Source organism: Heterodontus francisci, chromosome 21, assembly GCF_036365525.1.
Source record: "Heterodontus francisci isolate sHetFra1 chromosome 21, sHetFra1.hap1, whole genome shotgun sequence".
Classification (NCBI taxonomy): Eukaryota; Metazoa; Chordata; class Chondrichthyes; order Heterodontiformes; family Heterodontidae; genus Heterodontus; species Heterodontus francisci.
In genome coordinates, this window is record NC_090391.1 from 55,306,145 (window position 1) to 55,319,073 (window position 12,929).

Consider the following 12,929-nt stretch of genomic DNA (forward strand, 5'->3'; position numbering starts at 1 on the left):
GAGAGAAAGAAACACACAGAGAAAAAAACATAATTAGAATGGGAGATTGAGAGAGAGAGAGATTGCGAGAGAATGAGTTTGAGAAAGAAATTTCGAGAGAGTGAGATCGAGGGAGAGATAGAGAGAGAAAGAGAGAGAGAGGAGAGAGAAGAACAGAAAGGGAGAAACACATGGAGAGAGAAAAACAGGGAGGGAGAGAGAGAAATTGAGTCAGAAGGAGGGAGAAAGACAAAGAGAGAGACAATAAAGATGTGATACTCAGCATTCTACGTGGTCTGCGCTCCATCGTTGGATTGTAACACCTCCCCCAACCCGTCTCCCCCCATCAGTTCGCCCTAAGAGAAAAAATCCTGGGTAGGGGCATTGGGTTAGAATTGGGGGAAAGGGATAGGATTGGGACAGAGAGGCAGGGATTCAGACTGGACTCACACACACTGAAATCAGCTCCAATTCACCTGAGCACATAGCCACAGAGACTGAGACACAGAAACTCAACTTCACATGGAAAGAAAGAATGGAGACTGATGTTGAACTAATATATCCCAGAACCAGTCACTCAAACAGCCAAGCCACCCAAAGTACAGCTCATCCAAACAGCTCTCAGCTTCCTCTATCTGAACACTTCCTCCCAGGTATGGGACAGTTCAATGTGAGTCTCTGTGTAAACAGGGAATGGAGGAGGGGCGGATATTCCAGCCATATCCCAAATGGACAATTCCAGACAGAAACCTGTCTGTCTGTGTCTCTCTCTTCCTCCACCAAAATCTCGTTAAAAGTGCAGAAAAGCTGCTATATTTTAAAACATGGAGAGGCCGGTTTGGATAATGGCCATTGGGCATAAATTGTATGAAATGTCTTTCATTTTTCACCTCCAGTTTAGAGAAAGTTCAGAAATTGCCTGAAGATATCTCAATTATGTTGTCTTGAAATTCTCGCAAACAGATTTTGCTGGAGAGGAGCATTTGACTGTTGCATAAACAAGCAGCATTTATTCAGATTTTTTATTCCACTGTGTGAAAAAGCCTTAAACGAGAGCCAGGTTAATGATACAGCCAAGAGAACTGTTACAACTGGTGACATTTCACACAACAATTCAGACCCATATTTACAGTTAAATCTGTCAATGACTGTTTGTACTTTATTTAGTGCTGCTGCATTTATGCATTACCCTGTATTCATTGGAAAAATCTTTCTTAACATTTGCCACTTAATGTTACAAGGCTTTACAAAGCTGCAAAGTGGTCATTTAAAACAAATTGTATGAAAGATCTTCCACTTTTCACCTCCAGTTTACATAAAATTCAGCGATAACGACCTCCATATTCTGACTAAGAGTTTTTGCTTCTGCAGTAAAGTGTCACTTCTTTCCCTTTGCTTCCTGACTGTTTCTTTCCTCTGCTCTCCTGGGGTATTCAGAGGGATCGCTTGTCCAAATTCAGGAAGTTCCAGCTCCTCTGCAGCTGCTGTCCTGGAGAAAGTAATTACAAAGAACAAAGAAAATTACAGCACAGGAACAGGCCCTTCGGCCCTCCAAGCCTACGCCGATTCAAATCCTCTATCTAAACCTGTCGCCTATTTTCTAAGGGTCTGTATCTCTTTACTTCCTGCCCATTCATGTATCTGTCTAGATACATCTTAAAAGACGCTTTCGTGCCCGCGTCTACCACCTCTGCTGGCAACGCGTTCCAGGTACCCACCACCCTCTGCGTAAAGAACTTTCGACGCATATCCCCCCTAAACATTTCCCCTTTCACTTTGACCTCGTGTCCCCCAGTAACTGAATCCTCCACTCTGGGAAAAAGCTTCTTGCTATCCAACCTGTCTATACCTCTCATGATTTTGTACAATTGTATTTGTAATTGTATTCAAAATCTTGCCCTCAGCATGGAGAAATGAGGAGAGACTGTTTACACTAGCAGAGGAGTGAAACAAATAGTCATGGAGTTGTTATGTTAAGGAATTCACTGTCTGACAGGTTTCTGAAAGCAGATTCAATATTAACTATCAAAGGACAAGGGGATCAAAACTTCAATTACTCTTAGTTTTCGTAGAGAAGATACCAGCATACAAAGAGAGATGAGAGAGAGATGCCACAGCGTTAGTGATGAAGAACCCAACACAACTTATTTAGAGAGTTTTTATTTGTAAATGTTTGTCTGAGTTTGATTTGATGCTGTTGTTTCATTTATGCATGACCTTTAATCACTAACAATAATTTTCCAAACATGAACGACTTTAATGTTGCAAATGTTCACAAAGTTGGTAAACAGCCATTTAAGACAAATTGTATTGAAATTATTTTGTTAAGCATCTCAAGATTACACATAGAAAATTCCTCAAACTTGTGGAAAACATCAAAATCAGTAACACAGAATCTCCCTGTCTCACTGCAGTTACTGACTCCCTCTCACCATCTCCATCTGCTGGTGTCCTGTCTCACTGCAGTTACTGCCCCCTCTCACAATCTCCATCTGCTGGTGTCCATGCCTCACTGCAGTTACTGACCCCATCTCACTGTCTCCATTTGCTGGTACCCCTGTCTCACTGCAGTGACTGCCGCCTCTCACCATCTCCATCTGCTGTTGTCCCTGTGTCGCTGCAGTTACTGCCCCAACACCATTCCAGTGTTTGAAACACTTCAGCTCTTTCTATGATTTCACTAATTTAACAATGATATTGAGAGGGTATTTCACCGCCTTCTTCAGCTCCTGTCTGAATTTGGTCTGGGTCACAGTGTAAATACATGTGTTAGTGCAGGAACTGAGAACCTGCAGCATCTTTGCTGTTTGTTCTTTCATAAAGAGAGGGTCAGTGAGGGAGGAAAAATACTGAATATCTGCAATTCACGCATAAATGTTATACACAACCCAGGTCACCTATAACAGGATAAAACTGCCCGATATACTAAAGAGTAAAATAATTGATTTCCTGCGATTCTCCATCTCTGGGTCCTTGTGATTCTCTCCATTGCTGTGGCCCCGGAATCCTTTGCGCACTTTACTGGAGAATAAAATCCGTCTGACAGTCACAACATTGAGCAGCAGAACCAGAAAGACCGGGACACAAGGGGTTAAAATGAGGTGAAACAATTCAAATACCCCCCCCATAAGGGGGAAGAATAGAAGCTCGGTTTATGGACACAACCCATGGGAACATAATCAATAATGGAATCTTGTTCTAGTGTAAAGTACCAGGGGACAGACTCTAAATAGCCCATCACACTCACTGTTCCTGCAACCACAGCCGCCGTTTTCTCACTGCAATATTTTGTTTTCAGCTTCTCACAACAAATGGCCAAAAATCGATCAAGGGTGAAAGCGACTGTGAGCCAGACAGAAACAACTGTGGTTGCAGAAGCAGAACATGAATGAGAGAACACACAGGAGTAATTCTCAGGAATGAATATGGAAAATAAATTGAAACAATCCAGCTCAATATGGGATTAGTGATGACGACCAGGAGATCAGACACTGCCATTCCCACCAGGTAAACAGTGATACATTTGGAGAGAACGCACTTTCCTCGGGACAGGATCACAATCGCCACCAAGTTAACTGGAAGAGAGAGAAAAGGAAGCAGAGGAATTATTGATCGGACCTGGAGACAAAGCAGCAGTTTCACCGGATCAGGGCTGAAATTTCCAGCTTTGTTGCTACATCGAGCAGCGAAAACTGATTCATTGACCTGGGCAGTGCTTTGCCACAGTGACATGTTTGAAAACACAGTTATTAATAATGAACTGGGAAGTTGATACAGAAAGTGAATAAAGTCAGCATCGGATCTACTGGAAGTTCTGAGTGAGGATGCAGTGCCAGTGGGGAAATGAGAAGGGGTTTCACAGAGATGGAATCCAATGGGTTAATTGGCAATTTGTCTCCGGACTGCTGGTTGGGAAGGTTTGGGGAGAGCGGGATGTGCAGTTGGTTTGTTGCACTGGGTTCAGGGAACCGATAGGAAATGTTACCAAATGGGAAAAGGCTGAAAACTGCAGCGCTGACTTTGAGTATCAGCCATGATCTAGAATTGTGGAGCAGGCTAGAAGGGCTGAATGGCCATCTCCTGCTCCTAAGTTCCTGTATTCTTATCAGGTTGGACGAGGCAGCTGGAGGTGGAGCTAGTGAGTGAGATTGGTAGGGAGAGAAGGAAAAGGGCATTTTGGAACAGGAGTGGAGACTGGATGAGATGGTTTGGGAAAGTCGATAAACTGAAACAATGGATGAGGAGACTGAGGATTCGATACAGTGAGAGGAGAGGCTGGATTCACAGGGAGAGACTGCAGCAGAGTGTTAGAGGAAATCTAATCTATAGATCCCAGTAATACAACTCAATTAATACATTCAAGCAATAATCCCTGCGGTTATTGGTGTTGGAGAACAGTTTATTGGTTATACAATATAGTCAATATATTTAGTTTGTACAGGCAATTAAATATCAATTTAAATACATTTCTGACATCAGCCTCGCTCTTTTTTGAATTCAGCAGTCACAGAGATTTTAAAGTGCTGTATTTAAATAATGCATTACCATCAGTGAAGAACTGATTCTCTTCTGTTTATTCAGTCACTAAGTAAGAAATAGGAACTTTCTCCAAAACAAAATGAGGACCTGACAGAAATCAACAGAGACGATCAAGTCCAAGAGGAAAATGAACACAATCTGACAACAGACAACTTCAACTCCCAGTTTCTCTCACTAATTGTTCTGGACATTCCAGCACTTTATGATAGTGAATTATTCACACTGCTGCTTCTTTCACTTTCTCTTTACTTCTGCTTATCTTTTCACTCAGTTTCGTTCTTCCTGCTCCATTTTCCTTCCCTATCCCTGTGGAATACTCACACTCTACAAACTGTTACTTAATGCTGATTTTCACATCTGATTTATTCCGAACATTCTGCGCCTGTGTTCTGTTCACCAGCCCCAGGTCCAATGATTCTATTCTCAAAGTCAGTTTGTTCAATGGTCAAACCTCTGTGAATAATTTAATGTATCTACAGAACTCTCAAGTCTCCACCTGTTCACCTACAATCTTCACTTCATCTACAATGCGTGGAATAAACAGGACCGAAAGCCTCTTCCAGACAAACCTCACAATCATTGAAATTACTTCTCCTGGAATTATAAAGTAATCAGTCAGAATGTGGGATTGTTTTTTGAATAAAACACCAACATCAGCGCTGCAGCTGATAATCTACATATAAATGGAAAAACTCTTAATTCCAACTGATAGAGTGTAAACCAACAATACATCACATCAATACTTTAGTCCAGTCTGTAGTCCAGTCACAGTGAAGGCTCCACACTTTTGTATAAAGTGGAGGGTGCTCCCTCTCTACGTATAAAGTGGAGTGAACTCCCTCTCTAAATCTAAAGTGGACCGAGCTTCGTCTCAATGTATAAAGTGGCGGGAGTTGCATCTCTATGGATAAACTGGAGGGAGCTACCTCTCCATGTATAAAGTGGAGGGTGCTCCCTCTCTACGTATAAAGTGGAGGGAGATTCCTCTCTATGTATAAAGTGGAGGGAGATCCCTCTCTATGTAAAAAGTGGAGGGAGATCCCTCTCGCTATATAAAATGGAGGGAACTCCCTCTCTATGTTTAAAGTGGAGGGAGCTCCCTCTCTATGTATAAAGTGGACCGAGCTCCGTGTCCACGCATATAGTGGATGGAGCTGCCTCTCTATGTGTTAGGTGGAGGGAGCTCCCTCTCATTATATGAAGTGGAGGGAGCTCCCTCTGTTGTGTCTAATGTGCACGTACTCTTAAAGAATCCGATTGGGGAAAGTATATCGATATTTTATTCACATACAAAATCATCAAATACAAGCTCTCAGTACTTGTACAATATCAAAACTCATCAAAGTACAAGCTCTCACTGCTTGTACAATATACTACCCGTCAAGTCGCGAGGAGATCAGTCTCGGACTCGCGGCTGCTGTTCTGTTGTCTGAGCCTTTGGCTCAGGCTATCTTCTCGTGTATTGTTCCCCGTGGTTCTCCTACCTTGCCGAGTTTCAGTCAAGGGTTAAATCTTGTTTCCAAGAACCTGCCCTCTTACTTACTCATAGGGGTCTGGTATAATGACATAATGATAATTCCTTATTTGGCTCAGTGAGAAACTGATCAAAACTTCACAATTTCCCGTTATCTACAATGAGTCAGGTCTTATCTAGTATCCTTGACGTCCCCCTTTATTTGCTACATGAAAGACAGGGTCTGGTGTCATCAATATGTCTTATCTATACTGTTTATAATTCCTCGGCCATCTGTGTGCTGTGGCCCCGTTCTACACATACCCCCTCTGTTTTAACACATTATTTATTTTTGTCAGACGTGCCCATTTGTTTTAACTAAGTTATTATGTGTTTTACTGGGCCGGGCCTACAGTCCCCCCTGTCAACCTGCAGGGCTATGCCCAAGGAATCACACTCTCATGTCACTTATGTAGTACACTTGTGCAATTATAATTTCAGTTTCAAAGCAAAATCATAAGCATAAGCAGTGTAATGTTAAAGAAAGAACAATTTAAACATCACTATTATGTAATCAATCAATTGTGCTGACATGATGCAGCCGCAATTCCGTTCTTAGTGTACGTTGATCATTCATTAACTCATTTTCTGTATATGCGAATAGGTTATGCAATTACCCTTGTGTTCCATAACTAATTGTCTACCTTTGATAGAGCAAGTTCGAATACTATTGCCTTTAAGGTAGCTGTCCAACCTGCATTCATACCTCCTCTCACATTGCCGGATTACTTCCTTAAGTTTTCAAACTAAGCATGTCACATATATCTCCATGATACCCAAAACCACTATCAGGACATGGGAGATAATTCTAAACCGGGTGTGTATCTGCACGTTTGACCCCCAGTTCCATAAGTCCTCCCACCAGGTAGAATCGTTTATCTCATCAGTCTCATCTTGTAGCTTCTTTGACTGTTGTTCCAGATTGTAGTACACTACAGAAATGGCTTCTAGCTGCTGTCTCTCTTTGCCCAAGCGTGTGGGCAATGGTTGAATAGTATATTCTTATTCCCAGAGGTAATTTGTCAAATCCTCCTTCATACTTTCTGTCACAGTTATAGCTTCCGACATTCATTTACGTATGTCTACGAACTCCATCTTCCCTACTCTGGTTGGTATTTGTGAGTTAAAACAAAACGTACTGTTGCTCACCGGGCAAGTCTAATCACGTCCATACTGATATTCCTTCGCCGTGGTGCTTAAGCAACATCTTCCTCTTCCTATGTAGACCACATATGTTAGCCCTGACAATGCTTCCCTCGTCTCGATGGTGCCATTTACAGTGACATTAAATCCATATTTTGATTCTGCTGTTTTATATATAGGATGAGGACATATGACCACCTGGTTTTCCAGACTATACTCAGACAATGTTGTTCCAACTATCTCTTCTCCAATTTCCAGAACATAGGGTAAAATATCATGGTATTTTATGTAATATTTTCCCCTTATCACCCCTGTATTTTCTACTTTGTATAATTGCATCCCTAACTTATCTCTCGGAATTACAAGTATTCCCAATACTACTCCAATATTCATAGATCTTGTACTTACACACTCGTGACCCTTCCATACCTTAACAAGTTTTCTGAGTTGGCATCTGGTAATTTTATCATTTTTCTGACTAGCTCAGTCATCCAGCTGGGTATCATTTATCCAAACTGTCCCGCATCAATTTTCCTCAAATTTTCTTGACTTTGTTCTAACATCCACGAAATATATGAAGTGCAAACACTTTCATTATTTGAAATGTCATAGACCTCCTTTACCTTTTCTATTATATCATTAATATCGTGAGCATTACCTTCCAGTACTCTCACCAGTCCTGTCACTGTTTTCGTCAAATCCTGTCCTACTTTAGCTGCACCACTCTGTCCCTTTGTTCCTTTTTCAAAATATCCTTTATTAGCTGGCTGAGAGTTCTAACCTTCGGGTCCACATTTTCCAAATCTATAGTCTTGACAATTGAAGTTCCTGTACGAAAGACTGTGGCTGTGTCATTCACTAAACTACGTTTACGTCTCTTTCACTTTATTATTCCTTCATTACCAAATTCTTGTCTCAACAATTGCTGCAGTAGTACCTTGTACAACCCTTGGGTCTTCTCAGGGCACCAGTCCGGACGCTGGATATCTGAGATATTTAATATTACCGGTACCAACTCATGCTGTATATTATCATATACAATGTTCTAACTTTTATTATCACAGGTCCAATTTCTGGTCCTGCAGTTAAGGCAGGGAAAGGGAGATCAGTCACTTGGGGCTGCTGGATTGTAACCCAACTCGTCAGTAATTCGGATGTGGGGTTAACCGTGGTGGTTGGAGCTTCTAGCCTGATTACACTCACGACCTGGAGTCGGAACTGCCCCTTTTATTTGTCCCAACACATTGGAGCCAATAAAAGCCTATCACCTGCTGCTTCGCACACAGTGATCGGTTCTTACACTCTTTAGCATCGTATTCCCATACAGGAAATTTGGTCCCCCTGGTCGGTCCCGTAAGGCATTCGACACATACCCACTGTCTGATAGTAACATTTACAAAAGAAGCCCACTGCTTCCACCACTCGCCCCCAAATGCAACTTCCCATAGCCTGTGATATTTGCCATGTACCTCGACTGGTCAGACGATGTCATCTGAATGTCCCCACCGAACCAGTTCCCGTTACAGCACTTGATGTTATATGGTCTGACATCTTTCTTCAATGTGTTGATGGCTACAGCTGCAGCAGTCATCACTAGCGATAGATGCCCATGTCTCATTCTGTTACCTGTAAGATCAAGATAACACCTGCTCTTATTTACAGTTCTGATAAATGTACCCCTGCGGGGTCAAACTCATCATCACTTATGCGGATTAATCGACCCCGTACCCCTTGTTCTGATGCACCACTACCCTCTGGTTTCCCCATTCATCTCGACTCTGTCTGAAGGTGTGGCTTAAGCTGCATCTTTTTTCAATGGACAGCTGGTTCCACATTTAATTTCTCTGCTTTGATGCTACCTTTCTCAACTTCTGTGGCACAAGAGGAAGTGGCTTCTTCTGGGTCCTCTGGAAACATTCTCTGGAATGCAAAACTTAAGTTTCCCATATCATCCTCTAAGAACTGAGGACTCTGATCTTGTTCATTTCGTCCATGGGCAGGAGCGTTTCCCAGTTGCCCCATCTCTACCTCTCCGAGTGCATCTAACTCTACATGCTGTTGCCGGCTATTCTGTTTTCCGTACAGTTTAAGTTGGTTCACATGGTACCAGCGTGCCCTATCCTTCACCATCATCACCATGTGTACCGACGGACTGGCTTTATCCACAATACGGTATGGCCCAATGTATTTTGGGGACAAGAAAGTTTCTGACTGTTGGATTCGGACCATAACTTGTTGCCCCACTTCTAGTTCCACCATCTTTATCTTTCCAGCAAAATATGCCTCACTCTGTTTTCGTTTCCATCTCTTTTGTACCGCTGCTTTTTTCTGAGTTGCCCGCAAGTGCTCCAATAACTGATTCATAAATTTCTCATGGGTTAGGGCAGTTATCTCAGGTTCATAACGATCTAACCCCAACAATGTTTCTATCCCTCGCATTTGTCGTCCCGTCATTCGGGCATGGGGGGGGGAGTGGGGGGGGGGGGGGCGGGTGGAGGTGAGTGTGGCAAATCCAGTCGCGATGGATACCGTGTTTCTGATTCCCAACAGGACGTAGGATAGGACCTTATACCAGGTTGAATTATTTTGCTGCACTGTCTTTCTCAACATTCCCTTTAAAGTCATGTTCAATTTTTCTACCATCCCACTTGACTGAGGGTGATAGGCTAAATAGAATTTCTGATCAGTCACCATGATAGTCATCACACTCTGCATCACTTCAGCAGTGAAGTGAGACCCTTGATCTGATTCTATGCTTCAAGGCAACCCACATCTAGTAAATAAAAACAAAATACTGCGGATGCTGGAAATCTGAAATAAAAACAAGAAATGCTGGAATCACTCAGCAGGTCTGGCAGCATCTGTGGAAAGAGAAGCAGAGTTAACGTTTCGGGTCAGTGACCCTTCTTCGGAACTGACAAGTATAAGAAAAGTCACAGATTATAAGCAAGGGAGTTGGGGGTGGGGCAAGAGATAACAAAGGAGAAGTTGTAGATTGGACCAGGCCACATAGCTGACCAAAAGGTCACGGAGCAAAGGCAAACAATATGTTAATGGTGTGTTGAAAGACAAAGCATTAGTACAGATTAGGTGTAAATACACTGAATATTGAACAGCAGCAAGTGCAAACCTGAAAAAAACAGTGGGTAAGCAAACTGACCAAACTAAGATGAAATGAAATAAATGCAAAAAAAGATTGTAAAAAATGTAAAAAAGAATGTAGAAAAAAGGAAGGAAAAATAACTAAAAATGAAAGTAAAATGGGGGGCTGTCATGCCCTGAAATTATTGAACTACGAGTGCAAATGCTTTTCACACACTGTAAAAGCTCGTTCTATTGATATTAACAAGTGAGACATGTACGCCACGAGACAAAACCGACCATGTGTTTCCTGAAGCAATACCGCTGATAAGGTAGTATCTGTGGTAGCAACCTCGAGGAAAAAGGGTAGGGATGGGTCCGGCACCTGTAGCGCCGGGGCTGTGGCTAGTGCCTGTTTTAATTCTGCAACTGATGACGTACACTCTGGTGTCCACACCCACTCGGAGTTCTTTTTCAAGAGATTATGTAAAGGGAAAGCAAAATACTGCGGATGCTGGAAATCTGAAATAAGAACAAGAAACGCTGCAACCACTCAGCAGGTCTGGCAGCATCTGTGAAAAGAGAAGCAGAGTTAACGTTTCGGGTCAACATTTCTTGGTTTTATTTCAGATTTCCAGCATCCGCAGTATTTTGCTTTTATTTCAGAATTCCAGGTAATCGACTGGGTCGACCCTTCCTTCTGTCCAGCTCTTCTCTGGATTTAACTAACAGGAACTATAGGATGGTATCGACCACACTAGCGCTCCTGCTGCTGATGCACTGGTCTCCTGGCCCCTTCCAAATGCAACAGAGGGCACAGGGACGGTACTCTGCGTTCTCTTTCCCTTATATGTCGCCGGAGTGCATTACAATCACGAACGAAATGCCCTTGCTTCCTGCAATTATAACATCTGCCGATTATGGGCAGGGGGGAATTGTTCCTGGCCATGGCTCTACCTCGCCCGACTTGTTCTTCGTAAAGGGGGGGGGGGGGTAATGGTGGTACCCTTGCTGTGGCACCTCGACCTTTCCTGGGCCCCTCATTTCTCCATACTGTTCCTGGTCCCCTCTGGTGAAAGCCGCTGATTTTGCCCTTTCCCTTGTCTTAATCTTTTTCCCGTTTTCCCAGGACTCTTTCCCATAAATGGGTCATATGTCGGAGAGCACACTGTTCTGTGTGGGTTTGGTCTTCCATATCATAACCCTCACATGCATTCTGACTACTCTCATTAGAACGAGATATCAAGGTGTGCACCCATCTAGATGTGTTATTCCCAAGGTTACTTCTGTCTAGTCCAGGCCCATAAACTCCATTGAAAGTATTCCTTAACCAATTGGCAAACGCCATCGGATGTTCATTCGACACCTGCCGGCACTTGTGCAAGCCTTCCATGTGATCGCCTTTATTACATCCTGATGCTGCCAATATTTCTCTCTTCATTTCATCTGGGGTACCCTCGCCACCTTGCTGTGCTTGTGGCAATGCAGAGAAGAGTATGGGATCTAAACACATTCCAAATAGTTCAACCTCCTCTCTATTGTCCAATCAGTGTAGAGCCCGTTAATGGGTTATAGCTGCAAAAGTAACGTACAGCCGCCCTTCTCCGTTATTCTTGGCAACTCCTTCCACATTTCCACCAATTGAGTGATCGTATCCGTGTTAGTATATGTCAGTGTCTGCCACTTGGACCCCGGCTTTTCGCCTCGTTATCAATGGTGCCATAGGTAAGGCCAGGTTGGGTCCGACGGCTCAATTGGTGGTTCAGGCGGTTCTGGAGGTGGATCATCCCATGAACCGTTTTCATCGTTATGGTCCCTACTGGCCTGGTCTGCCAATCGGTCCACTTAATGTCATCATTGTCATCATCCTCCCTATCCGCAAACGCGCACATTATACCCCTTTGTGCTGAGAGTTGAGACTGTAGTTTACTTATCTCCTGCTGACATTTGGTATTATCTGCTGACTGGTAGGCACGCTCTGTCTGGGAGTGATGCATAACTGTCATTGCGGTCTGTAAGTCAGAGTATTTATGTTCCGCTCTTGTGAGCTGTTCCTTTGCCTTGTTCGCTTCCCTCTCCGCCTTACTTCGACTGGAAACAGCCTTTTCGGCCTGAGACTGGGATTGATTTAAATGAGGGGAGGCAGTGGCGTACTGTTATTGTCATTGGGTTAGTAACTCAAAAGTCCAGGTCTTGCTCTGGGAATATGGGTTCAAATCCCACCGCAGGAAAAAGATGGAATTTAAATTCAATTAATAAATTTGTAACTTAAAGCTAGTCTAATGATGGCCATGAAACCATCGTAGATTGTTGTAAATACCCATCTGTTTCCTTAATGTCCTTCAGGGAAGGAAATCTGCGGTCCTTACGTGGTCTGGCGTACATGTGACTCTTGATCCACAGCAATGTGGTTGACTCTTACATGCCCTCTGAATTCAGTTGCTGAGAGACATTAGGAATGGGCGGTAAATGCTGGTCTGGCCTGCGACGCCCACATGCCATGAATGAATAAGAACAAAATGCACCACCTGTGCTGCACTAATGGACTCTGCCTTCAAGGCCCTATCACGCCTCTCTTTTTTCTGACTTTTGCTTCAATCTTTCAACTTCACTCTCTTTTTCATCAATTCCCTCATACAAGACGCCATAGCACTGTCTTTCACGAACTTAGATG

The 12,929-nt window shown here is 43.2% G+C and overlaps 1 pseudogene; it reads right to left on the reverse strand.

Moving 5' to 3' along the window:
• Positions 1-8,765, reverse strand: part of LOC137381133 (G-protein coupled receptor 15-like) — a 47,059-nt pseudogene extending 38,294 nt beyond the window's left edge.
• Between the last annotated feature and the right edge of the window lie 4,164 nt (positions 8,766-12,929).